Source organism: Panthera pardus, unplaced genomic scaffold, assembly GCF_024362965.1.
Source record: "Panthera pardus isolate Hobbes unplaced genomic scaffold, ASM2436296v1 HiC_scaffold_16, whole genome shotgun sequence".
Classification (NCBI taxonomy): Eukaryota; Metazoa; Chordata; class Mammalia; order Carnivora; family Felidae; genus Panthera; species Panthera pardus.
This window is the reverse complement of record NW_026526721.1, coordinates 152,740,815-152,767,600: the sequence shown is the minus strand read 5'-3', so window position 1 is coordinate 152,767,600 and position 26,786 is coordinate 152,740,815. Positions and strand designations below refer to the sequence as shown.

The 26,786-nt window shown below is 41.2% G+C and overlaps 1 non-coding gene across 1 annotated transcript; it reads right to left on the bottom strand.

The window, feature by feature from the left end:
• Positions 1-12,573: 12,573 nt before the first annotated feature.
• Positions 12,574-12,658, bottom strand: TRNAQ-UUG (transfer RNA glutamine (anticodon UUG)). Its single transcript has one exon. It is a non-coding gene; the product is annotated as a tRNA-Gln (tRNA).
• Between the last annotated feature and the right edge of the window lie 14,128 nt (positions 12,659-26,786).

Below are 26,786 nucleotides of genomic sequence, written 5' to 3'. Positions count from 1 at the left end.
ATATATAAATTTAATACAATGAAAATGAAAGTAGTAACAAAATACTTTGGAAAAATTGACTAAATAAATTCTAATTAATCTGAAGAATAAGAACATTTTTTAAGTAGAATAATCATGTTAAAACATCAGTAGAACTATAAGATGATGATGTTAAAATATCAGTAAAACTATAGAATAGACAGACATAATCACACCAATGCACATGTGAATACTACTTACAGTTTTCTGAATATGTTTACCTTTATTATCTCAATTGATCCACATAATAAACTTTACAAATGAAACAGGCATTATATACTTTTTAAAATGTTTATTATTTTTTTTTGAGAGAGAGACAGACAGAGCATGAGTGGGGGAGGGACAGAGAGAGAGCGAGACACTGAATCCAAAGCAGGCTCCAGGCTCTGAGCTGTCAGCACAGAGCCCGAGGCAGGGCTCGAACCCGTGAGCTGTGAGATCATGACCTGAGACAAAGTTGGATACTTAACTGAGTGAGCCACACAGGCGCCTCAAAGAAGCATTATATACAGGAAGAAACTGAAGCTCAGAAAGATTGACTTGTGCAAAATTACCCAGAAAATGATTGAGCTAAAGGTCAATTCTGGCTCAGACTTACTCTTGGTATGGTGGTCTGGCTCATCTCCTCCTTCAAAGATGGCTATCCTAATTAATAAGCTATCCTTTTGAAATCAGGTCACAATTTATAACAGAACAGGCAAAATGGAGATTTCAATAAATGTCCTTTTGTTAAACTACTGCTTTCCTTTCAGCACAGAAGTAGAAAGGTGTTGACGCAATGACAATAAAAGCAGCAGTCTCGGGTAGAAATCTCCACTGAATTTTTTTTTTTAATTTTTTTTTAACGTTTTTTATTTTTGAGACAGAGAGAGACACAGCATGAACGGGGGAGGGGCAGAGAGAGAGGGGAACACAGAATCAGAAGCAGGCTCCAGGCTCTGAGCCATCAGCCCAGAGCCCGACGCGGGGCTCGAACTCGCGGACCTCGAGATCGTGACCTGAGCGAAGTCGGTCGCTTAACCGACTGAGCCACCGAGGCGCCCCTCCACTGAATTTCTAAAATCTGATCATAATCAGCTACTTAGCACAAGCTTTAAGAGCTTTTCCCTTAGAAAACATTATGAAGCTGTAATCTTTTCTATTTGTATTAGAACCCCCAGAGTTTTCTGTATATGTTTGCTGCTATAATTGTTTGCTTGTTGTTTGTTTGTTTGTTTGTTTGTAATAGCAGCTTATGGGTACACAGCATGTGAACTGGCCCAAGGCACGTACCTTGCACAAACCACCTTCTGCTGGTGCACTTACACACTTGCCTGACACGTGCATCCTCCCTATATTGTTGGGAAGACGAACAATCAGCAGCTAGTTAAAGCTGATTTTGTGACTGTCCGAAAATCTTGCACAGTACTACATCAATATACACATATATAAGTAAATAAATCTGTCATGTCTTTAAAATGATGATAATGATGATGTTGGTGATGATGATAATGATTGATAATGATGATGACACCTCCCGCCACAAGATCAGAGTATAGTGAACTATTTTACCACCTTCTTATAGAAAGTAAACACAGGAAACTATACAATATGGACTTTTTTCAGCAATTATGCTTCCTATTCTCTCCACTTCAGATACCCTAATGAGATGCGATAGTCCGTATAGCCAGTGGGCATAGGGTGGGTGATATGCAGAGGATAGGGTGCTCAATAGGTTCCATAAATATTATAGTGTTCAACTTGGAATTAGTTCCCAATGAATTGAACATGGGAAAGTAGAGAACCATTCATTTGAACATTTGCAGTAAACATCAAGAAGCCTAGTTACGTACAATTATTTTTTTCCTGTGTGTCTCAAAATATCCCGTTTTGAACCAAATGAAAATTTTAAAGGAGTTTTAGGTGCAGAATACAGATAGTCCTTTTCACATAGTACTACAGACAATTCTTGAATATTTATTTTATATTGAAAAAAGTTACTTACATCGCTTTATTATGTAAAATTGGCAGATGCAGTTATGTGACTTCAAAGGAATTTCATAAAGTCATAAATTCCTCAGCCTCTGCCTACCTATCTCAAGCATCCCATGTTTTCTCACCATTACTTATCCAACTATGTTTTATATTAAAAATAATGGCAACGAGAGAAGGGAACCAGACCTCCTGTACAAAAACAAACCCATATTTCTCTTCTCAAAAAAAAAAAAAGGAATTGTCTATCTCCTTGGGAGACCAGGCCGTTCTAATGAATTACGAGGTTCTGAAAAATCCCAAACCTCTTTTCAACCTCAAGTTGATCATCTGTGTGACTCATTCACAGTAAATCTATGCCTGGACATATTTAATTTTAACCAAATGGTGCCTCATTATCCCCAACCTGTAACTACGCTGAAAGCTCAGCCAACCTCTCGCTTTCCTTTGACGACAAAGTTGCCAGAAATACAGTCACTTCTGAGTGACCTTTTTATCACTCTTTGGCTAGTGATTACTCTCAGACTCCTCTGCCTTTGAGATTGTGTTCTTGCTTTGAATATGTGTTCTCCTCTCCTCTTCTTTCCCTGGCTGCTAGCCCTCCACCTTTGCACACACATCGGTCCACAGACTCAGTTCTGGCACCACCCTCGATGCTTCCCTGCAAAACCAGAGAAGTCCAGGGGCTGCCAGTGGACTTGGGAGACCAACTTCTTCAGCCCCGAATTTTAGGTAAAGGCTGAATGCCATCCCCTCTCCCACCAGAGGCCCTTGAGTACCTGAGTTTGACCGTCCCGTCTGGGGGTCTGGAACCAAGAGGGAAATTCTGCTGTGGCCCCCCATGACTTGCAGACTGAGTCGTGCTTTCCCACCTCCTTCAAGACAGTCCAGTACTGGACTAGGTCTTATTTCTCCTCATTCAAGCTGAATGAATGACTACAGCCAGAACAACTAACTGATCCTCACATTGTATCTGTGCTGTACCTGCCTCGTCCTCCAGGACACGACGCACTTCCGGTAAACACGGGAAACTATACAATATGGACTCCATGACCTGCTGCAAGGAGAGTGGCCACGTTCTTGCTGAGACAAAGCTGAAGAGTGTGATCCTCACCAGGACCCAGGCCACTTCTCTGTGACAGGCTGTCTCCCTGCTTCTCCTGAGAGGACCCCCACTCCTTCTGCCCTCTTCATCACTCCTGGCCGTCCACCCCCCCCCCCCCGCCCCCTTTGCTCCTGACATGCTCCATAGCTGGCGTCTCTGCCTCACCAAGAGTAACCACCACCTGGGGGACCATCAGATAGGGTGTCAGAGAATACGTCTACCAAAGGAGAAATGGCACCGAATTCAGGCCTTAAACTAGGGTAACTGACCCTTGGCAGAAGGCCGTGGAATCTTCAAAGCCCAAAATAAACATGGTAGCTTGTTGGGGCACCAATCTTACTGAACAGCAGTAACTTCAAACCTGTTAAATATTAAAGTAGGAGTTAATGTGGCGTAAAATACGGGAGGCATATTCTTTTTTTTTTTTTTTTTTTTTTTGCATATTCATTTTTAAAGATAAAACCCAAGATTCGTAGAAGATTTTGAAATCTGGGTGGAAAATATCAGCACGATTCCAGACGGCTCACATCACATCTCGCGCCAACCCTTTACCCCTAGGGGCAGGCATTCACTCTTTTCAATACTGGGAACACTGGAAACACCAGGCCGTATGACTGCTCCCCATTGTTGAAGGTAGCTCCTGTTGACAGGAGTAAACTTTACATCTTATAGATTTGGCTCTTTCCTCTCCAGCCCTGCCACCGACCATCTTCTTGAAGACATTGGATGTTGTGCTTTTGAGAAGAGTTGCAGGGCTAAAGTGGCTTCAGAGTGTTTTCCTCTGGCCTGACATTTGCAGTGGCATTATTTTGCGTGAGGGTTGCAAAGAAATTGATAGCTCAATGATAATTATGGATCATTATAATTTTTCCCCTTTTTTGCTCTATAAACATAGCTGCGATGAACGTTCATATCGTATCTGCGTCTGCATCGTTAATTATTTCTCTAAAGATAACAGGGGAGGTGGCTTTTTCTACAAAGTAAAACTTGACCTATTATTTCTATATTTCTGTTTTGACAAACCGCAGGGCTAGGCCGTGAGTGTGAAATAATTCTCTTGTGCCAGAAAGAAGAACCTGTGACTACCGAGGTTGGACTGAGGTTTCTAGGGTATTATCTTCAGGTCCCCTGGCCATATCTGACCACAGTCCAAATCACTCGAATCTCCCAAATATAATGAGAAACAAAAGTAAGGAGGAGACAGATGTAGGGAAACTAGAACTGGGTCCCAATGCCAAGCCTCTACCGCCATGAATTCCAGTTACTTTTAGTGCTTTGTGCTACATCTAGCTCTAATACCAAAACCCAGACGAATGGTATGGATAAAATTACCGCAGAGAGCAATGCCCTTGAGGGCCACACGAGAAGCTGAAATTGAACAGACAAAATTACACCTTTCTTTCTCAAATTGCAGGTTCTTTTAAAAATATGGAATAGCACGAGAAAATGTGCATGTAACCCATGCAACAATGATATGTAACCAATACTTGTCTCGTTCTTTCCGTGCTCATCCTACAAGCCCACACTCCTGGTTTCACTAGCTCTGAGCATCACCTCCGCCCATAAAAACTGAGAGAGCATTTCATGACACCCCGGCACCCTTTCCCCATCCTGGGAGTGCCTGTTGAATATGTATACTGGTAGGGGGAAGGAACTCAAATTGACATCGGTCAAGTACCAGTGTGCTGGTGCTTCGTACTTGCTGACCATTTTATTCTCACGACCGCCACAAAAATTAATGTTCTTATCGTCACCTTCCAGTTAAAGACACCAAAGGTCATGGTAGGCGTGGATGTGTTGAACAGGTATTAAATTTGACCTGCAGTCCCAAACACGACACAGATACACGATTGTGGAGGCTGACGTACGGGGTCTTTCTAAGGTAGTCATAAAGAAATAAGTAGCCAGGAGCACAGTCATGACCCATTGAAATAGAGATCAGTGTGGCCAGAGTTCAGAGAGGGATTGCATAGAAAATTATGAGAAAGCCCAGAGTCCATCGAAATCTCACAGATGCCCTGTCTGCAATCTTGTTTGGGGCCAAATTATGGCTCTCGATTTATCTGATGAAAGGTAACTCAAGTAATTTTTCAAGGTCAGCATAAGCAGCGCAATCCAAGCCATAGCTCTGTTGCCCCTGAACCGCAACAGGAAATAATTGCACCACATCTAGAGCAGCTTTGCAGCAAGACTGAAAAGAATGTTACCCCCTCTGCTTCCCAAATACCTCAGAAAACAGCAAAGACCAGAGGAATGTGGCATTGCGCAGAACAGCAAAATAACGCAATAGTGTGATTTTTATTTTCAGGTTGTTTAAAGACATCACCTTGCCTCAACAAGCTTCAGGAACTGCCCAGATGGATCCTTTTTTCTCATGACTCATAAATTACACAGTTCGCTGAATCTATAATTCACAGAAACATATCATGGTGTCAGCCTCGTAAATGCCAATGCCAAGCCACCAGCGCCTTTCATTAGATGCTGTGATTATGGCTTAAATGATTTCATAAACATATTGGTTGTTTCACATTTGGTATGAGGCTGTCTCAGAGCCCCTGCAATCTGTCATCGCTGTTAATGAGATATCGACCTCCTTGTAATCCAAGCAAATAAAATTCTCCTTTGAATGTCGGCCAAGAAGAAACTCCAGAATTTCTGCAAATTCCTCTCAAACACCATATGAAGAATGGCCTCAGAAAAAGGGCCAGCAGCATGACCAGATGACAAGGGTCACATCAGTGCAACATAAAGTGATGACTGGGCTCCTTTCTCTCCCCAAGGCAACAAGAACCACCTTAAACAGGTGAAGCCCTTAAGGTAGGTTTCTCCAACATTTCACTTGAAGGGTCCCTCAGAGCAGAAAATGGTGAACTCAACACCCACTAGTCCTGGAGGTAAGGCCTCTAGATCCTACCATAATTTCAAAATGTCCTAGAAATCTTGTGGGATACCTTTTAAATTGTGTCATATGTCTTGCACCCTATTCCACAATATATCCAGACTTAATTTAGTACTTAAGTCAAATATTCCAGAAAGAGGAACAATGTTTATCCCGAACATTGAGTAGGCTCTAGCCTTCACTCACACAAGAGCCCCAGGGATCTACATACCCCCCTTTAAGATCTTTAGTCTTAGGGAGTTTCCTGAAAGGATCTAGTTTCCCTTACTATCCAAAATGGGGGAATTGCCATGATTGAACACAGTCTGTGGTTGCAGAGTATTCTAAACGTCTTCTTTCATAGATGAATTAAGCCATTCCTCTATATTCTTGCCAGATTTCATTTTCAAATGCTGCCTTTGTGTTGCTGTTGGTAGAGCATGGGGCAAAGATCTAGATCACTGGAGTTCTACATACGTGTCTTTTTTAACAGTGAAATTACAGGGTGGGTGGGACTTCAAGAAGAAAGGCCAGAAAGCAGATCAGATGCACTAACCTTCATGTGTAGAACAGTGTTTAGATGAGGGACTCCAGGGTCTTTAAAGGTCTTTGTACCCAAGCATCTGTAAGATATCCTCCAGTTGTATATAACTATGGTGGTGGCCTTCAAGCTTCTTGTTCACATGTTACCCTAAGAGAAATTTGAAAAACACTGCACCTAGTCACACATTTTTCTTTGTAAATTTAAATAATTGCAAAGGATAGAATATCCAGTATATGTATTGATATTTTTGAAATCAGACTATTACATCACTCATTTAACTATTTCCAATGGAAATTACATATCACGTGATTTGATATTAACTCCCACTATTTTTAAAAACTCTCATATTTAAAAACATTTTTTAACGTTTATTTATTATTGAGAGACAGAGAGAGACAGAGCATGAGCAGGGAAGGGGCCAAGAGACGGGGAGACACAGAACCTGAAGCAAGCTCCAGGCTCTGAGCTGTCAGCACAGAGTCTGACGCGGGGCTCGAACTCACAAACCCAGAGACCATGACCTGAGTCAAAGTCGAACGCTTAACCAACTGAGCCACCCAGGTGCCCGAAAACTCTCATATTTTTAAAAAATACATGAACAAGCTCTTGTGTTCTGGTGTCTTCTTTTCTTGAATTTGTATTTTCATCCTATTTTCTCCACAGAATTTTATCTAAATGTGACTCTATATTTTATTCTTGAAAGTTCTGCATTGATTACTCTAATATTGTCCTTTACAGCAAAACAGGTATACAAATAGAAGTTTTGATTCATGTATTTCATTTGGCATACATCTCTAAGTTCATTAAACAGGTTTTGCTATAATAATGCTACATAACAAATAGCCCCAGAATCTCAGGGGCCACAATAACAAATATCTATGTTTCTTCCTTAAGAGCTTCTGGAAGCTCAAGCACCAGGACATCTGAACTTGGCTCTAGATCTTGGTTGGGTTAGTTCTGTTCTCCGTCCTTCTTTCACAAGGGCCACACGGGGCATTTTCTTAGCATGGATGACAAGTTCAAGAGGTGAGATCAAATCACACAAACACATCTAAAAGCTTTACTTGCATCACACCTGCTAAGATTCCATTGGTCAAACCAGGTCACATGGTCAAGTTCACCATCAGTAGAGTGGGGCAATGTACACCCTTCACTGCAAGGATGATGAGTGAAGCACTGAGAACATAAATCCAATTGATCATTTAAGATTTAAAAACTTTCTTCTGGTTGAATTACCATTATAATTATTGAAAATAAATATCAAAACAATAAAAATATATTATAATTTCTGAAAAATAATTGTTAAACATAAATAACAATTTTTATGGAAAACACATCTTTAACGATATGAAATTTTATTTATTTTTTATTTTTTATATAATTTATTGTCAAATTGGTTTCCATATAACCCCCAGTGCTCATCCCAACAGGTGCCCTCCTCAGTGCCCATCTCCCACTTCCCTTCTCCCCCACCCCCCATCAACCCTCAGTTTGTTCTCAGTATTTAACAGTCTCTTATGGTTTGCCTCCCTCCCTCTCTGTAACTTTTTTTCCCTTTCCCCTCCCTCTCCCCCATGGTCTTCTGTTATGTTTCTCAGGATCCACATATGAGTGAAAGCATATGGTATATGTCTTTCTCTGCCTGACTTATTTCATTTAGCGTAATACCATCCAGTTTCACCCACGTTGCTACAAATGACCGGATTTCATTCTTTCTCATTGCCAAGTAGTATTCCATTGTATATATTAACCACATCTTTATCCATTTGTTAGTTGATGGGCATTTAGGCTCTTTCCATACTTTGGCTATTGTTGAAAGTGCTGCTATAAACATTGGGGTACAAGTGCCCCCACGCATCAGCTCTCCTGTATCCCTTGGGTAAATTCCTAGCAGTGCTATTGCTGGGCCATAGGGTAAAGTCTATTTTTAATTTTTTGAGGCACCTCCACACTGTTTTCCAGAGCGACTGCACCAGTTTACATTCCCACCAACAGTGCAAGAGGTTCCCGTTTCTGCACATCCTCACCAGCATCTATAGTCTCCTGATTTGTTCATTTTGGCCACTCTGACTGGCATGAGGTGGTATCTGAGTGTGGTTCTGATTTGTATTTCCCTGATGAGGAGTGACGTTGAGCATCTTTTCATGTGTCTGTTGGCCATCTGGATGTCTTCTTTAGAAAAATGTCTATTCATGTCTTCTGCCCATTTCTTCCCTGGATTGTTTGTTTTTCGGGTGTGGAGTTTGGTGAGTTCTCTATAGATTTTGGATACCAGCCCTTTATCCTATATGTCATTTGCAAATATCTTTTCCCATTCCATCGGTTGCCTTTTAGTTTTGTTGATTGTTTCCTTTGCAGTGCAGAAGCTTTTTATCTTGATGAGGTCCCAATAGTTCATTTTTGCTTTTAATTCCCTTGCCTTTGGAGATGTGTCGAGTAAGAAGTTGCTGCAGCTGAGGTCAGAGAGGTTTTTTTCCTGCTTTCTCCTCTAGGGTTTTGATGGTTTCCTGTCTCACATTCAGGTCCTTCATCCATTTTGAGTTTATTTTCATGAATAGTGTAAGAAAGTGGTCTAGTTCCATTCTTCTGCATGTTGCTGTCCAGTTCTCCCAGCACCATTTGTTAAAGACACTGTCTTTTTTCCACTGGATATTCTTTCCTGCTTTGTCAAAGATTAGTTGGCCATACGTTTGTGGGTCCAATTCTGGAGTCTGTATTCTATTCCATTGGTCTATGTGTCTGTTTTTGTGCCAATACCATGCTGTTTTGATGATTACAGCTTTGTAGTAGAGGCTAAAGTCTAGAATTGTGATGTCTCCCACTTTGGTTTTCTTCTTCAATATTACTTTGGCTATTCGGGGTCTTTTGTGGTTCCATACAAATTTTAGGATTGCTTGTTCTAGCTTCGAGAAGAATGCTGGTGCAATTTTGATTGGGATTGCATTGAATGTGTAGATAGCTTTGGGTAGTATTGACATTTTAACAATATTTATTCTTCCAACCCATGAGCACGGAATGTTTTTCCATTTCTTTATATCTTCTTCAATTTCCTTCATAAGTTTTCTATAGTTTTCAGCATACAGATCTTTTACATCTTTGGTTAGGTTTATTCCTAGGTATTTTATGATTCTTGATACAATTGTGAATGGGATCAGTTTCTTTATTTCTCTTTCTGTTGCTTCATTATTGGTATATAAATATGCAATTGATTTCTATACATTGATTTTGTACCCTGTGACTTTGCTGAACTCATGTATCAGTTCCAGCAGACTTTTGGTGGAGTATAATGATATGAAAATTTAAAAGATATATCCTGTATCTGCATAAATATTATAAACACCAAAACAGCAAGAGTCAGTATTAATTTCTTAACTAATTTTCATTTTTATAGACAAAAGCATTGAGAAACTTTGTTTACATAACTATAGCTATAAAGAGATTTGTATAGCAGATGTACTCAATTCTTTGAACTCTTTGTTATATACCAAAACTCACATGGTGATTCACCATTAAAAACTAATTTTACCAGGGCCACTTGGGTGGCTCAGTCAGTTAAGCATCTGACTTCAGCTCAGGTCATGATCTCACAACTCGTGAGTTCGAGCCCCTCATCAGGCTCTGTGCTGGCAGCTTAGAGCTTGGAGCCTGCTTCAGACTCTGTGTCTCCCTCTCTCTCTGCCCCTCACCCACACATGCTCTATCTCCCTCTGTCTCTCAAAAATAAAAAAATGTTAGAAAAAATTTTTTAAAAAGATTGTGGGGCGCCTGGGTGGCTCAGTCAGTTGAGCATCCAACTTCGGCTCAGGTCATGATCTCACAGCTCATGAGTTCGAGCCCCGCATCGGGCTCTGTGCTGACAGCTCAGGGCCTGGAGCTGCTTCTGATTCTGTGTCTCCCTCTCTCTCTCTACCCCTCCTCTGCTCATGCTCTGTCTCTGTCTCAAAAATAAATAAAACATTTAAAAAAATTTTTTAACTAATTTTAGTGACCTATATGGTGACAACTTAATTTCAGTCTTCCTTCAATTTTGCTGAAAGCAAAGAATAGGAAACTATGTTTTTTGCAAAATATTTTATTACACAGCCATTATATTTATTTACTTTTTCAGTTTCTAGAATGTACATGTAAGAGATTTTATCAGGACCTGTCAAGTGACTGTTAATTATATCTGGTTATTCCTGATACTATCATTATGGTCGCCTTGTTTAACACAGTATACTCAAAAAAGGATGGGGAAATACAACATAGCTAATTTTAACTCAAATTTGCTAAGGCAATGTTTTGTGAGGGGATGCTTTTACTTTATAATTAAACTTGTAGCAGCAGGTAAGCTATTTTCATATAATCTGATGATAATGCCAGCCCTGACATTAAACCAATCACCAAATCAGAGTTCCTTTCTATGAAGTTAGACAGTCTAACTTCATTTTTCAATTCAAATAGACATGTTAATTTAGGACCCAATGACTCCTATCTCAATTTGGAATACAACAATAGTCTAGATTTATTAATATTGACCAATTTAATGGCATCATCCAATGGTATATGCTCTTTGGAAATCAAACTTTGGGTGTGCGGAAGATGGTGTTCCCAAATATAAGGAGGATTTAAACCACAGATATGAAGACTAAAACTGGTGTTTGCCCAGGCATTGAAACACTCAGTGAGGAGAGAAACTTACATACTCTTTTTGGCAATTCCTTCAGCAATTTTTTTTTTCTCCTTCTACCTTCTTTGTCTTTCTCTCTTTTTTCTATGGAGGGAATATCATCATGCAATGAATTTTCTATTTTACAAAAATTAAAGATCTTTATCCCTATTATCCTATTTTACACAGCTGAACATGAGATTCAAGACTCAAGGGATCTTGCTTTCAACGCGCAAAGAGACTGATCACCACATTACCATTAACCATTATCACCAGTCCTGGTTGGCAGAATTCTAAGATGACTGTGAACTAACATTTGCTCTAAGTCCTGCCCTTTGTAAGTAGGTGGAACCTGTGAATGTGGTGAGAGATTCCTCTCATGATTGAGTTATGTTATATGGAATGGTAAACTTTAAGAAAGGGTGATGGTCGGGGCGCCCGGGTGGCTCAGTCAGTTGGGCGTCCGACTTCCGCTCAGGTCGTGATCTCACGGTTCCTGGGCTCGAGCCCCACGTCGGGCTCCGTGCTGACAGCTCAAGCCTGGAGCCTGCTTTGGATTCTGCGTCTCCTTCTCTGTCTGCCCCTCCCCTGCTCACGCTGTCTCTCTCTGTCTTTCAAAAATAAATAAATGTAAAAAATAATAATAATAAATAAAATAAAAGAAAGAACGGGAGACGGTCCAGATGGGCCTCACTTAATTACGTGAGTTCCGTAAAAGCAGAGAGTTTCCTCTGGCTGATGGCAGAGCAGGTCAACAACCCAAACATCTGGAAGATCCCACTTGCCTCTGTTGGCTTGAAGATGAAGAAGGCTGTGTGAGAAGACCCTACAAGCAACTTCCAGTTGCTGAGCGTGAGCTCCCACCAACAGCCAGCAAGAAAACAAGATCTCGGTCCTACGACCGCAAAGGACTGGCGTCTACCAAAAACCTGAATAAACTTGGAGACTGAGTTTCTTTTCCCCGGAGCTTCCAGGTACCAACGTGCATGTGCGCCCCTGAGCAGAGACTGCAACCATGCCTCCCACAGAACTGTGAGCTAATAAGTAGGTATTGGGTTACATTTCTAGATGTGTGGCAATTCGTTATGCAGTAACAGCCGGCCGATATCCCTGTCGTGGATTTAAAATAAGTGTAGTCACACGAATATAATAAGATCAGGGGGAAAAAAAATTCAAGAAACTTGGTTTCTCCTGGTAATTCAGTGACTAGACATGAACTTATACACCCTGCACGTGCTAGAATTGGCTTAGGGAAGGAGTTACCTATTGACAGGTTGCACAGTTGCTTTTTTTTTTAATGTTGAACGTTTATTTAGAGACAGAGAGACAGAGCACAAGTGGGGGAGGGGCAGAGAGAGAGGGAGACACAGAATCAGAAGCAGGTTCCAGGCTCTGAGCTGTCAGCACAGAGCCCGACGCGGGGCTCGAACCCACCAACCGTGAGATCACGACCTGAGCCAAAGTCTGGCGCTCAACCGACTGAGCCACCCAGGCCCCCCAGGAAAACACGGTTGCTTTCAAATAGTATGGGTCGTTGACGATCACCCCTTCTGATTCTTGATTTACAAATATTGAACTTTTGAGGGGAGAAGCAAAGCTTCAAACCCAAGTAGTAAATGCTTCGAGAGCCAAAGAGGACAAAGGAACAGGTTGTTTTTTTTTTTTTTCTGTATATCGCATTTGCATTGGAAACACGGGGGTCACTAGGAATATTCACAGTTGTCATGTTTACGTCCAAAGTTCACACGCCACCTGTTCGAAAGGTTCGGTTGCTAAAAGAGAAAAGTCAAACATGTAAAAACCAAAAAAAAAAAAAAAAGTAAGATGGCGGACGTAAATCTCCAGTTTTAGCAGCTCGGCAGTAAATAATAGGGAGAAGGGTGAATATGTCCTGAAAAATATCTTTAACTGTCATTCCTGGGATAGTAAATTCAACTAACTGTAAAAACGTGCCTCTCAGAGAAATGGCTTTGTGAAATGATTCTCCAGGAAATGTGAAACTTGGTACGTTCGTTCCATCAGGAGAGAATTTAAAGCCACTCATCCGTTGCCAATTTACAGATAATGAGAGATGAGGGTCTGTATCAATAATAACAGATACCCAGCAAAGGTCAAGTTGCTTCCAGGACGACAATGCCAAAAAGGAGCCCGGTAGCAGATCCCAGATCCCAAAACATCCTAGCCATAGGGAGGTTGCTGGCTCACAAGGCAGGCTACCGTAGCAGAAGAGGAAATTTCTCCGGGAAGAATCCTCCCAAACCTTCATTCTAATCTTCAGTGGTCTTAACTTCCTTCCACTAGAGCTATCTAGTTATAAAATACCAACAGAGATATATGTCTTTATACCACATTTGTTATATTTATCTTTGGATGTGGTTCAAGAGCAAACCTACATCATGGACCATTGAAAGAATGTAATCAATGCATCATGCATATTGAATGAATATCACGAGTTCAACTTCTGGAAATGTTTCCTGATTTATGTCCCCTTGCCAGTAAGGCAGTTTCTCTGCCTGCACCAAATCTATTATGCCCAAAAAGAGAGCGGGGCAAATGTTGTATCCGCAAAGGGGATGACGTGGTGGCGGGGAGCCCACGCCCAGCCAGAGAGAAAGGGAGCCCACCGAGTCAGCTCTGGAAGACTCGGGCATTTCATAGTATCTTGCAGGTGAGGAGGCTCTGGAGGAAAGCTGGATCTGTACGTAATAAGAGAAAGAAGTGAGCTTTTCTTTCCACATCTGAGTATGGTCTGAGTAAATCTTGACAGTAGATTGGACAGAGGGAAGGGGGGGAAGAATGGAGTCACCAATGGCCCACAGCAGTAGAGTCAGAATGAACTCAGAAGGAGTCAGGGTTAGTGCCCAGTTTGTGTTAAGTGATCCACCTTGACCGACTAGTCCTGCTTGCCTGGGAATTTTCTGGTTTTAGTGCCCTGTCTCAGGAAAGCCCTCTGTCCTGCGTGAATCCGTCTGTATATATCAGTGTGCAACTGTGCTTTACGAGTGACTCTAATAGGAAATGCAAGACAGAGGAATTTAATTAGATTAGATACCCATTTAACACAGATTTTAATAATGTGGCATTGCTAACCTTATCTTCAAGCTTAATACTCCTCAATGGATACTCATTTAAACTGCCTTTTGAGAAGTGCTTACTGTCAGAGTTTTGGCATGAGGTCTGATTTCTTAAGCCCAAAAAAAAAAAAAAAAACAAACCACAACAACAACAAGAAGTCTTAAACTCACCTACATTGTCCTGACAAATCCTTAAGATAACACTCTTTACATTAATTGCACCAGGATAACATACATATCTGTTAATTTGTATTTCCTTTGGCTGCAGGACACCTGAAACATCCAGAACGGGGGGACCAGCAAGCTGGAATCACAAAGGCAGTGACCACAAATGCATCACTCTCATGACTACATTGGGCAGGAGAGGAGTGTGGGAGGAAGGGGTCAGCTTGCCATTCCATCAATGTCCTGTCTACATGCAGGAAAAAAGGAGCAGACGGAGGGTAGGTAATGGAAGAAGGCTTGAAGGCCCTGCCTCCTCCCATGCCCACTGCCTCCAGCTAGAAATGTGAGCTTCTAGAACTGATCAATAATGCGCTTTTCTCCCATCATCCGAAACCAATAATAAATTTACCGACAGCATCACTGCAGATTATGACTACTTTTAGGGAAACGTGTCCCCTTAAGTGAGTCACATTAATGCAAATGCCATGTGGAAAGGGTCAATATATAAGAAGAAGAAGCTCGTTATTAACTAAGCTCATTTGAATTCTAGGCCCGTACTCAGGATTAGTTTCTCTCGTTTCACCTCCCAGTCCCCTGGGAGATGCGATCACTAAAATACAATGGCATCAAACCACACGAGTAATCAAAAAACCAAAATCGTTACCTTCCAGGAAAAATACATTTTTTTGTAAATAGATTTTGTATATATTTCCAGTACATACATATATTTTGGAGACAAGAGATATGCTCACCTGCTACAATCTTGGGCTCTGACCCAGTGAGAAGCGAAATGGGCAGTCCCATGACCTTGTAGATAAAGGACACAGTGGACTGATGGTCTCTCTCCAGAGCAAAAATGCAAAGCGTTGTCAAGAAAGCGTGTCTTTTCTATTTCAAGTATGAGGAGAGGGGCTGTGGGCACAGCCTCAGATTGGAGAGAGAAACGAAAATGGAAAGGGCGGCCACAAGGTTCAATCCTGCTAACACTGCCCGTAACCACCATGCATTTTCAGTACACAAGACCCTAAGGGGACATTTGCTGCCAGTGCTCCACCCAGATCCCCTGGATCTTCCCACTGGTTACACATGCCCTTTCCCAGATTCTGCATCCCTCACTCCTAACAGTTTACCTCTGGGGGTCTCTTCAGAGTGCTGCCCTTGAGCTATTAGAGCTGCGCAGTTACAACATAAAGAAAGAAGACCAGAGGCTCCCAGGGTTCGTATCCTCTCTACACAGACCATGGCCAGTGATTGGCAGGTAGACAGGTGTCAAAGTCTAGCTCCCTCCTTGAGGGTGCACACATTCTGCTGTGTGGTTTACACCCCAGGACCCCTCTCAGAATTGAGTTGAAGCGGGACTTCCCCTGACATCACACCTTTGCTTGGCTTCCCATACTCCCTCTCCTCCATCTCCTGGGAGAAATTCCTTCATAAATCACTTGTACATGAATCCTTGTGTTGAGATCTGTTTCTGAAGACCCAGGACTTCATTCCAATGTTTCTTTTTTGGAGAAAGGGATCTAAAGTTAGATGTGATAAGCCCGCATAAGCCTCAGTGGTATTTCCGATGGAAATGCTGATTGAATTTTGTGTGCAAATTTTGGTACCTGAGAAGAGAAACTAGACATAGCCAATGAGCCAGCTACTACCTTCCATGTAGAATTAAAGTTCTGTATCATTCATAATTATTAAGGGGAAAAAATATCAATCCAGATCACAAGGTGACAAAAGAACCAATCTTCTACAAAGGTGACCTCGAGGTTCAAAGTTAGGCTGCCTTCCAAGAGCTCAGAGAAGGAAAGTGCCAGCCTTTCCCTTTCTTCAATAACATTGAACACGTCAAGTGTTGTTGTCATACCTAAGAATATAGGCCCTTTTTCCTCCCAGTGCTGTCCAAAGATGGCCACATTCAATGGGAAAATCATGGGATGGGCTGGAATCAAAACCGTTGTTGTATACCAGCAATGAACAATTCAACTTCGAAATTCAGTAAGAAATACTATCACACTACATCCAACAAACGAAATATGTGGTTATAAGTCTAGAATAAAATATGCACTACCGATGCAGAAAAGTTATGAAACTCTAATGAAAGCAATGAGAGAATACCTAAGAGATATTCATAATCATGCATTCGAAGAGTCCGTGCATGCTATTGGTATTGGTGAAAAGAATACAGCTATAGATCTTTGGGGAAGGATACAGAGTACAGAAATAGATCTACACAAATAATATCATACTGTAAAGAGGGATGAATAGGTGAAGCACAGGGGATTTTTTAGGGGGGTGGAACTATTCTCTAAGATTCTGTAATGGTGGACCCATGACTCTATGCATTCATCAAAATGCACTGAAATTTACAGAACAAAGAGTTTACTGCATGTAAAATTTAAAAGTTATTTGGAAGGTCAAGAGAATCCTAGAATGGGAAGCAGAATATATTGAAATAACCTAAATGTATTTACAAACGTAAGAAATAACTTCACTAAAGGGGTTGGAGGGGAAAGATGTTGACCTGAGTGTCTTTGGAAATGAGTAGAGTGGGTAAAACTAAAGGAAAACACACACACACACACACACACAATATACATAAGCACCGTACTCTGGCTGATAAAGTAATTTCCCATAGGAATAATGCGTTAACAATTCTGATTCTGCATACATATATCCTGGACTTGAACAATTAAGTAAATGGATGGCAGATGGGGAGCCAAGTTTCTCACTGTCGGTGTGGGGAGTTACAGTTAAGATTAGAAAGGAGGCTAGAACGATCCATGTAGTAATAGAACACAGTTGGAAACACCAGTATGAGCTTACTGGAGCTTCATATAGATCCAGATTGTTCCACAGAGAATCATGTATGGGTATGCATAAATAGATGGGTTAGTGTATACACACACATCTTCTTGCTCAGTCAGCTTAGAAGACCTGGCAATGACACCCTGGTGGCAACTAGCACACCCGGCCCCCAGATCTTGGCTTCTAACCTCATTCTCCAATCAAAGGAACCAGGGCTCTTTCCTCGGGAAAATGGGTGGTTCTGGGCCTAGGGCAGAAAATACACAAGATGAGCTTAAAGCACTTTGTATCGTCAGCAAGTAAGGCGGTAGTTACACAACGATGGGAGTGTGTGAAAGGGACACAGGAGTCAAGTGAAAGGACTCCTCATAGAGCTGGAAAAATTGAGCAGCAAAATTAAGTAGTATCAGACTATAACCCAAAGTATGAAGTAACTGTCCTTTGAAAAAAGGATTTTATTATCTTTCGAAAGCAAAGGAGAAGACTTTCCCAGATAAACAAAAGCTGAGGGAGTTCATCACCCCTAGACTTACCTTTAATGGTAAAGGGAGTCCTGCCAGCGGAAATGAAAAAACAGTAAATACCAAAACAAAAACATGGGAAAATTAAAGCTCATTGGTAAAGATAAATATATAGGCAAATACAGAATATTATCATTCTGAAGTGGTGATCCGTAAAGCACCTCTTAAAATTTTTTTTAAATGTTTCTTTATTTTTCAGAGACAGAGACAGAGTGTGAGCAGGGGAGGGACAGAGAGAGAGGGAGACACAGAAGCCGAAGCAGGCTCCAGGCTCCCAGATGTCAGTACAGAGCCCCACGCGGGGCTCGAACTCATGGACCGTGAGATCATGACCTGAGCTGAAGTCAGACATTTAACTGACTGAGCCACTCAGGCACCCTTCATAAAGCCCTTTTAATTCTGGTAACTATAACTCTAAAACTGTGTTAATTGGATACACAATATATAAAGATGTAATTTGTGACATCAATAACATAAGACGGGGCAGGGCAGGGAGGTGTAAAAGAGCAGAGCTTTTGTATACAAGTGGAGTTAAGTCGTTATCAGCCTAAATTGATTGTTACAATTATAAGATGTTTTACATAAGCCCCCACGGTAACCACAAAGAAAATACTTGTCAAAAATACAGAAAAATACAGAAAAAATACAAAAATACAGAAAAGGAAATAAGAAAGAAATCAAAGCATGTCAATACTCCCCCCCAAAATCAATGAAACCTAAAGGAAGGCAGCAAGAGAAAAAAACAGGGAAAAAACAACTACAAGATAGACAGAAAACAATAATAAGTCCTGCCCATCAGTAACTACTTAAAACATAAGTGGATGAAAGTACTCGATCAAAAGAAAGAGTGGCTCAGTGTAAGCAAACAAACAAACAAGATGAAACTACACGCCACCTTCAAGAGACTCACATTAGATGCAAAGACACACAGGCTGAAAATGAAAAGATAGAAAAAGGTTTCCTGTGCAAATGGTGACCCAAAGAGAGCAGAAGTGGCCATACTTACATCGGGCAAAATAGACTTTAAGTCAAAAAAAAAGAAAAAAGAAAAAAGTCACAAGAGACAAAAAAAAAAGGACATTATATAATGATAAAAGGATCAAGTGACCCAAAAAAATAACAATTATAAATATATACGCACCTCACATCTGAGGTCCCAAACACACGAAGGAAATGTTTCCTTCAGTAGGAGATTTTAGTAGCCCACCTTCAATGACAGCTAGAAAAACCACAGAGAAGGTCAGTAAGGAAACAAATGACTTACACAATACTAATTGGATCTACAGGTGTAAACAGAACTGTCCATGAACCAGCCGCAGGGGCTCGCATTCCACTCAGGCAAACACACAGAACGGTCTCCAGAGAGATCACATGTTGGGCCATTAAACAAGTCTTAACAAATGGAAGAAGATTGAAATCATACCAAGTATCTTTCCAACCGCAGTGGAATGAAATTAGAAATGAATAACAGTAGGAAAACTGGAGATTTCACAAATATGTGGAAATTAAACAACGCAGTCTTGAAAAACAATGGGCTGAAGAAGAAATCACAAAGGAAATTCGAAGATATCCAAGACAAATGAAAACAAAAACACAACATACCAACACTTCTGGAATACGACAAAAGCAGTTCTAAGAGAGAAATTTACAGCGTTAAACGCCTATATTAAAAAGGCAGGGATCAACTCAACAATCTAACGTCACACTTTCAGGAACTAGAAAAAAAAAGAACACACTAAACCCCTGTTAGCAGAGTGTAGGAAATAATGAAGATTAGAGGAACAATAAACAAAACGGAGAAAAAAACAATTGATAAAACCAGTAAGAGTTTCGTTCTTTAGTAGATTTGCAAAATTGGCAGGTCCTTAACTAGATCAACTAAGAACAAAAAGAGAAGACTCAAGGGGTTCCTGGGTGGCTCAGTGGGTTAATGGGCCCAACTTCGGCTCACGTCATGACCTCATAGTTGATGAATTTGAGCCCCACATCAGGCTCTCCACTCAGCACAGAGCCTGCTTTGGATCACCTGTCTTCCTCTCTCTCTGGCTCTCTCTCGCTCTCTCTCTCTCTCTCAAAAATAAGTAAACATGTAAAAAAGTAAAAGAGAAGACTCTAATAACTAAAATCAGAAATGAAAGAGGAGACATTATCACGAATACCACAGAAATGCAAAGGATCATGCAACTTTTATGAGCAAATATAAACCAACAAATTGGATAACCTAGAAGGAATGGATCAATTCCTGGAAAAATACAGTCTACCAAGACTGAGTCATGAAGAAAAAGAAAATCTGAACAAATCTGTAACTGGTAAGAAAATTAAATCAGTAATCAAAATCCTCCAATGAAAAAAGTCCAGGACCAAAAGGCTTCATTAGAGAATTCTACCACACATTTTAAAAAAAGGTTTTTTTTAATCCTTCTCAAACTCTTTTTAAAAGTTGAAGGTGGAGGGGGTGCCTGGGTGGCTCAATCAGTTAAGCATCCAGCTCTTGGTTTCTGCTCAGGTCACGATCTCACGATTCGTGAGTTCGAGCCCCATGCCAGGGGCTGACGGCACGGAGCCTACTTGGGATTCTCTCTCTCCCTCTCTCTCTCTCTGCCCCTCCACAACTCACTCTCTCTGTCTCTCTCAAAAACAGTAAAATATTAATAAATAAATTGAAGATGGAATACTTCTAAAATCTTTTATGAGGACAGAATTATCCTGATAACCAAAGCCAGACAAAGGTACAAGAAAAACAGCAACAACATCAACTATAGCCCATATCCCCGATGAACATTGGTGCAAAAGTCCCCGACAAAATACTGGCCAACTGAATTTAACAGCACTTTAAAGGGTCATATGCCATGACCAACTGGGATTTATCCCTGGGATGCAAGTACGGTTCAAGATACACAAACAAATCCGTGTAATATACCACAATAACAGAATGAAGGGCAAAAATCGCATGGTCATCTCAATTATGCAGAAAAAACATTTGACAAAATTCAATACCGTTTTATGGTAAAACACGCAACAAACTAGGAATAGAAGAAAAGTACCTCAACGTAATAAATGACATATATAAACAGCCCACAGCTAACGTCCTAAGCAACGTTGAAAACACTGAAAGCTTTCCCTCTAAGATCAGGAACCAAGTAAAGATGCGAACCCTTGCCACTTTTATTCAGTGTAACACTAGAAATCCGGGACATAGCCACCAGATAAGAAAAAGGAATAAAATCTGATGAAATCGGAAACTAAGAGGTAAACTTCCCTCTGTTCGTAGATTGTTGTTGCTACAACACAGATGAACCTCGAGGTCATGACGCTAAGAGAAATAAGCCAATCACAAAAAAGACAAATAGTACAGGATTCCACTTACAGGAAGTACCTAGAGTAGTCAAATTCATAGAAAGGGAGAGTATAATGGAGGTTGTCAGGAGCTGCAGAGAGAGAGAGAAATGGGAAGTTGTTGCTTAATAGTATAAAGATGCAGTCATGCAAGATGGTAAACTTTCACAGATCTGTTGTAAAACAGTGTGCATATTGTTAACTATATCGTACTGTATACGTAAAAACTGTTAAGATGGTAAATTTATGTTATGTGTTTTTTCCTACCATAAAAAAATGTATTATTATTTCAGTGATTATGGGGGTATAAATGATACGGTAAAAAGGTAGGGCTTCAAGAACTTTCCATTAACTTGAAAGAACTAACAAAACTGAGAAACCACTAGCCAGTCTGATCAAAAAGAAAAAGGAAAGGACCCAAATAAATAAAATCAAGAATGGAGGAGGAGAGATCACAACCAACACAGCAGAAATAAAAACAATAATAAGAGAACATTATAAGCAATTATATGCCAATAAAATGGGCAATCTGGAAGAAATGGACAAATTCCTAGAAACATACACACTACCAAAACTGACACAAGAAGAAATAGAAAATTTGAACAGACCCATAACCAGTAAGGAAATCGAATTAGTAATCAAAAATCTCCCAAAAAACAAGAGTCCAGGGCCAGATGGCTTTCCAGGGGAATTCTACCAAACATTTAAGGAAGAGTTAACACCTAGTATCTGGAAGCTGTTCCAAAGAATAGAAATGGAAGGAAAACTTCCAAACTCTTTCTATGAAGCCAGCATTACCTTGATTCCAAAACCAGACAGAGACCCCACTAAAAAGGAGAACTATAGACCAATTTCCCTGATGAATATGGATGCAAAGGTCTTCAACAAGATATTAGCCAACCGGATCCAACAATACATTTAAAAAAATGATTCACCACAACCAAGTGGGATTTATACCTGCGATGCAGGGCTGGTTCAATATCTGCAAAACAATTAACGTGATTCATCACATCAATAAAAGAAAGGACAAGAATCATATGAACCTCTCAAGAGATGTAGAGAAAGCATTTGACAAAATACAGCATTCTTTCTTGATAAAAAGCCTCAAGAAAGTAGGGATAGAAGGATCATACCTCGAGATCATAAAAGTCATATATGAACAACCCAATGCTAATATCGTCCTCAATGAGGAAAAACTGACAGCCTTTCCCCTAAGGTCAGGAACAAGACAGGGATGTCCACTCTCACCACTGTTACTCAACACAGTATTGGAAGCTTCGCCTCTGCAATCAGACAACACAAAGAAATAAAAGGCATCCAAATCGGCCAGGAGGAGGTCAAACTTGCACTCTTTGCAGATGACATGATACTGTATATGGAAAAACCCAAAAGATGCCACCAAACACTGCTAGAACTGATTGATGAATTCAGCAAAGTTGCAGGATATAAAATCAACACGCAGAAATTGGTTGCATTCCTATACACCAACAATGAAGCGACAGAAAGAGAAATCAAGGAATCGATCCCATTTACAATTGCATAAAAACCATAAAATACCTGGGAATAAATCTAACCAAAGAGGTGAAAAATCTATACACTGACAACTATAGAAAGCTTATGAAAGAAATTGAAGAAGACACAAAAAACTGGAAAAAGATTCCACGCTCCTGGATAGGAAGAACAAATATTGTTAAAATGTCCATACTACTCAAAGCAATCTATATATTCAAGGCAATCCTATCAAAATAACACCAGCATTCTCCACAGAGGTAGAACAAATAATCCTAAAATTTGTATGGAACCAGAAAAGACCCCGTATAGCTAAAGCAATCTTGAAAAAGAAAACCAAATTAGGAGGCATCACAATCCCGGACTTCAAGCTATACTATAAAGCTGTAACCATCAAGACAGTATGGTACTGACACAAGAGCAGACACTCAGATCAATGGAACAGAATAGAGAACCCAGAAATGGACCCACAAACATATGGCCAACTAATCTTTGACAAAGCAGGAAAGAATACCCAGTGGAATAAAGACAGTCTCTTCAGCAAGTGGTGCTGGGAAAACTGGGCAGCAACATGCAGAAGAATGAACCTGGACCACTTTCTTACACCATACGCAAAAATAAACTCAAAATGGATGAAAGACCTCAGCGTAAGACAGGAAGCCATCAAAATCTTTGAGGAGAAAACAGGAAAAAACTTCTTTGATCTTGCCCACAGCAACTTCTTACTCAACACATCTCTGGAGGCAAGGGAAACAAAAGCAAAAATGAACTACTGGGACCTCATCAAAATAAAAAGCTTCTGCACGGCCAAGGAAACAATCAGCAAAACTAAAACGCAACCGACAGAATGGGAGAAGATATTTGCAAATGACCTATCAGATAAAGGGTTAGTATCCAAAATCCATAAAGAACTTACCAAACTCAACACCCAAAAAACAAATAATCCAGTGAAGAAATGGGCAAAAGACATGAATGGACACTTCTCCAAGGAAGACATCCAGATGGCCAACCGACACATGAAAGAATGCTCAACATCACTCTTCATCAGGGAAATACAAATCAAAACCACAATGAGATACCACCTCATACCTGTCAGAATGACTAACATTAACAACTCAGGCAACAACAGATGTTGGCAAGGATGCGGAGAAAGAAGATTTTGTACTGCTGGTGGGAATGCAAACTGGTTCAGACACTCTGGAAAACAGTACGGAGGTTCCTCAAAAAACTAAAAATAGAACTACCCTACAACCCAGCAGTTGCACTACTAGGTATTTATCCAAGGGATCCAGGTGTGCCGTTTCAAAGGGACACGTGCACACCCATGTTTATAGCAGCACTAGCAACAATAGCCAAAGTATGGAAAGAGCCCAAATGTCCATCGATGGATGAATGGATAAAGAAGATGTGGTATATATATACAATGGAGTATTACTCGGCAGTCAAAAAGAATGAAATCTTGCCATTTGCAACTACGTGGATAGAACTGGAGGGTATTATGCTAAGTGAAATTACTCAGAGAAAAATAAATATCATATGACTTCACTCATATGAGGACTTTAAGAGACAAAACAGATGAACATAAGGGAAGGGAAACAAAAATAATATAAAAACAAGGAGGGGGACAAAACATAAGAGACTCTTAAATATGGAGAACAAACTGAGGGTTACTGGAGGGGTGCTGGGAGGGGGATGGGCTAAATGGGTAAGGAGCTTAAGGAATCTACTCCTGAAATCACTGTTGCACTATATGCTAACTAATTTGGATGTAAATTTAAAAAAATAAAATTAATAAATTATAAATAAATTTAAAAAAGAATTGTACATTCATGGGTTATTTTTCCTGTAGATATTTTAGATAAGAGCTTTTTTTAAATAGTTCTATCCTATAGTCGCAAAATTAAATACCACTGGGCTCATTTTAGTGAAATTTAATAAACTGTATCATTTTATTTCACATGGCTGTTGGGCCACACTAATGCCCATGTTTCCCTTTCACCACCAGCTTATTTCGTAGCTCCGGTCTTCTCACACATTCTTATCACTTTTGTCCTGCTAAATACCCACCCGTGCTGAGTACTCACCACTTGCCGCGCCCCAGCTCTTGTCCACCTGTCCCTGCCCTGCCCTTGACCCCAGAAGGCTGACCTTGGTAGAAAGTATCACCCAGACTCTTTTTCCCTCGGGCTTCTGTTGGCAAATGGAGGTACCACCAAGCAACTGAAGGGCAGGGGAGAGAAGTTACGTATTTAATCCCTAGCTCCCTCCCAGCTAGCAAATACCTTGACGAATGTCTGCAAATGTCTGCACCAAGTTACAGCTCCTTTCAAACAGCTCCTCTCCGACAGTTATAGGTCTTGCCAAGTTGCTATTACCATCCCCCGCCCATCGCGGGAGGCAACTCCTTCCCATTGATTTGGGCCTTCCACGCATCACCATCTTTTGTCGGTGCCTTTCACCCTAGGTACCCTTTTTCGAACACTCACCATCTCACTAATCTCTCCTAAATTACATTGGCAAGTGCCATCTGTTTCCTGTAGGACCCTGCCCAATCCACCGCTGGTACGATACGGCAAGCACAGAGCCACCCCAACGAAGTACAACGTTTTCCTACCTTCACGGAGCAAGCACCACGTTAGCGCCAACATCTCTCCCCACATTGCAAACCAAGCTTCCCCAGAAATCGATCACATCATTTCCAATCTGCATTATGAAAGTTTGTGCTAGAGAGAAATGTCCGTACGGTGAAATCCCGCCACGAAGGACTGAGTCTGCAGCAAGGAAGAAATATTCCAATGTCAGAGAAGGCTGACAGCGACGGGCGGGTGGGGGGCTTGCTGGAGGAAGCCAGCCTTCAGCAGGTGGTGTCGGGGTAGGTCCGAACCAATCGTGAGGTGTTAATTCAGGCTGTTCTGAACGGCTGGCCCTAAGAGGACAGTTCAGAGCAGGTGACTCTCACAAGCAACAGGGCAACAGAGGGTCCTCATGGTGATTAATGAGAGTCTCGGCGCCTGACTTCCTAAACTCACAAAGAAAATTAAATTTCCCACCAGATCTCTCTCCTGCCTGGGGCCAGAGAAGCCACTTGTTCATCCCCTTGAGATGTAGACAGAGAAAACAGTTATCGTAAGAATATACAATTACCTGGGTGTCTGGGCCTGCGTCACACTTCTCTCCAACTGCCAAGCCTCAGTCAGCTAAGCCACAACGGGGAAGGGGAGAGGGGCAACCCGCACCAGGCCTCCTACCAGGTGCAGAGCACCTTGCCCACATCGTCTCCTTCAGGACGACGTTCCACATAACCCGGCAGGATGGCCACGGATACGGGAGCCCTCCCGGCCCTCCTGAGGAAACAGAAGTCAAGAGGCAAAGCCACCCTAGTTACTATGCCAGGGCTGTCGAATTGTGTCCTGCCTTTCCTAATCCATTTATCACAACAGAGCTGGGGGGGTTGGGAAAGGGGGGACTGGAGGGTAGGTGTGAGTCGGCGAAGCACAAGAGATGTTTAGGGTGGTGAAACCATCATTCTGTACGAAACTGTAATGGTGGGTATATGTCTGTACGCGTTTGACAAGACCCACAAGAACTGTGTGACACAAAGAGCAAACCTTTGTGTAACTGGGGATTATAGTTGATAGTAATGTATCAGTGTTGGTTCATTGAGCATAACGAACGGACCACACGAACCCAAGAGGCCAACTACAGGATAACCGTGCTTGTGGGAGAGGGGCGAGGGGAAGGGTTGAACAATGAGTACCCGGAACTCTGTGTACTATCCGCTTAATTACTCCGTAAATCTAGACCTGTCTTGAAAAAATAAAGTCTATTAACCAGAAAAAAATTGTAATAATAATAATAACCCCACACACTGCCCAGCTGCCCTGCCTCTTGCCTTGTAGAGCATCTGGTCTTTCTCCCAATGGAGGAACAGGCCATGTTGTGACCGAGACTAATGACTGATATATACATGCCAGACGCGGGGGATGGTCCAGCGTCAACACGTACAGCCGCAACGGAGTGTCACAAGATGCTGAGAAGCCAGTGGTGAAAAGTGGGAGGAAACCTCCTGGTCAGACATCTCTGAATTAAGGCTGAAGGTCGTAATGACAGGAGGACTCCTTCCCGATAACACTGACAGCAGGTGGCAGAAACTGGGAAGGGCTGTGAAATGTTCCTGCGCTTTGTTTCCTTTTGGTTTTTGATTTATATGTGCTTCAT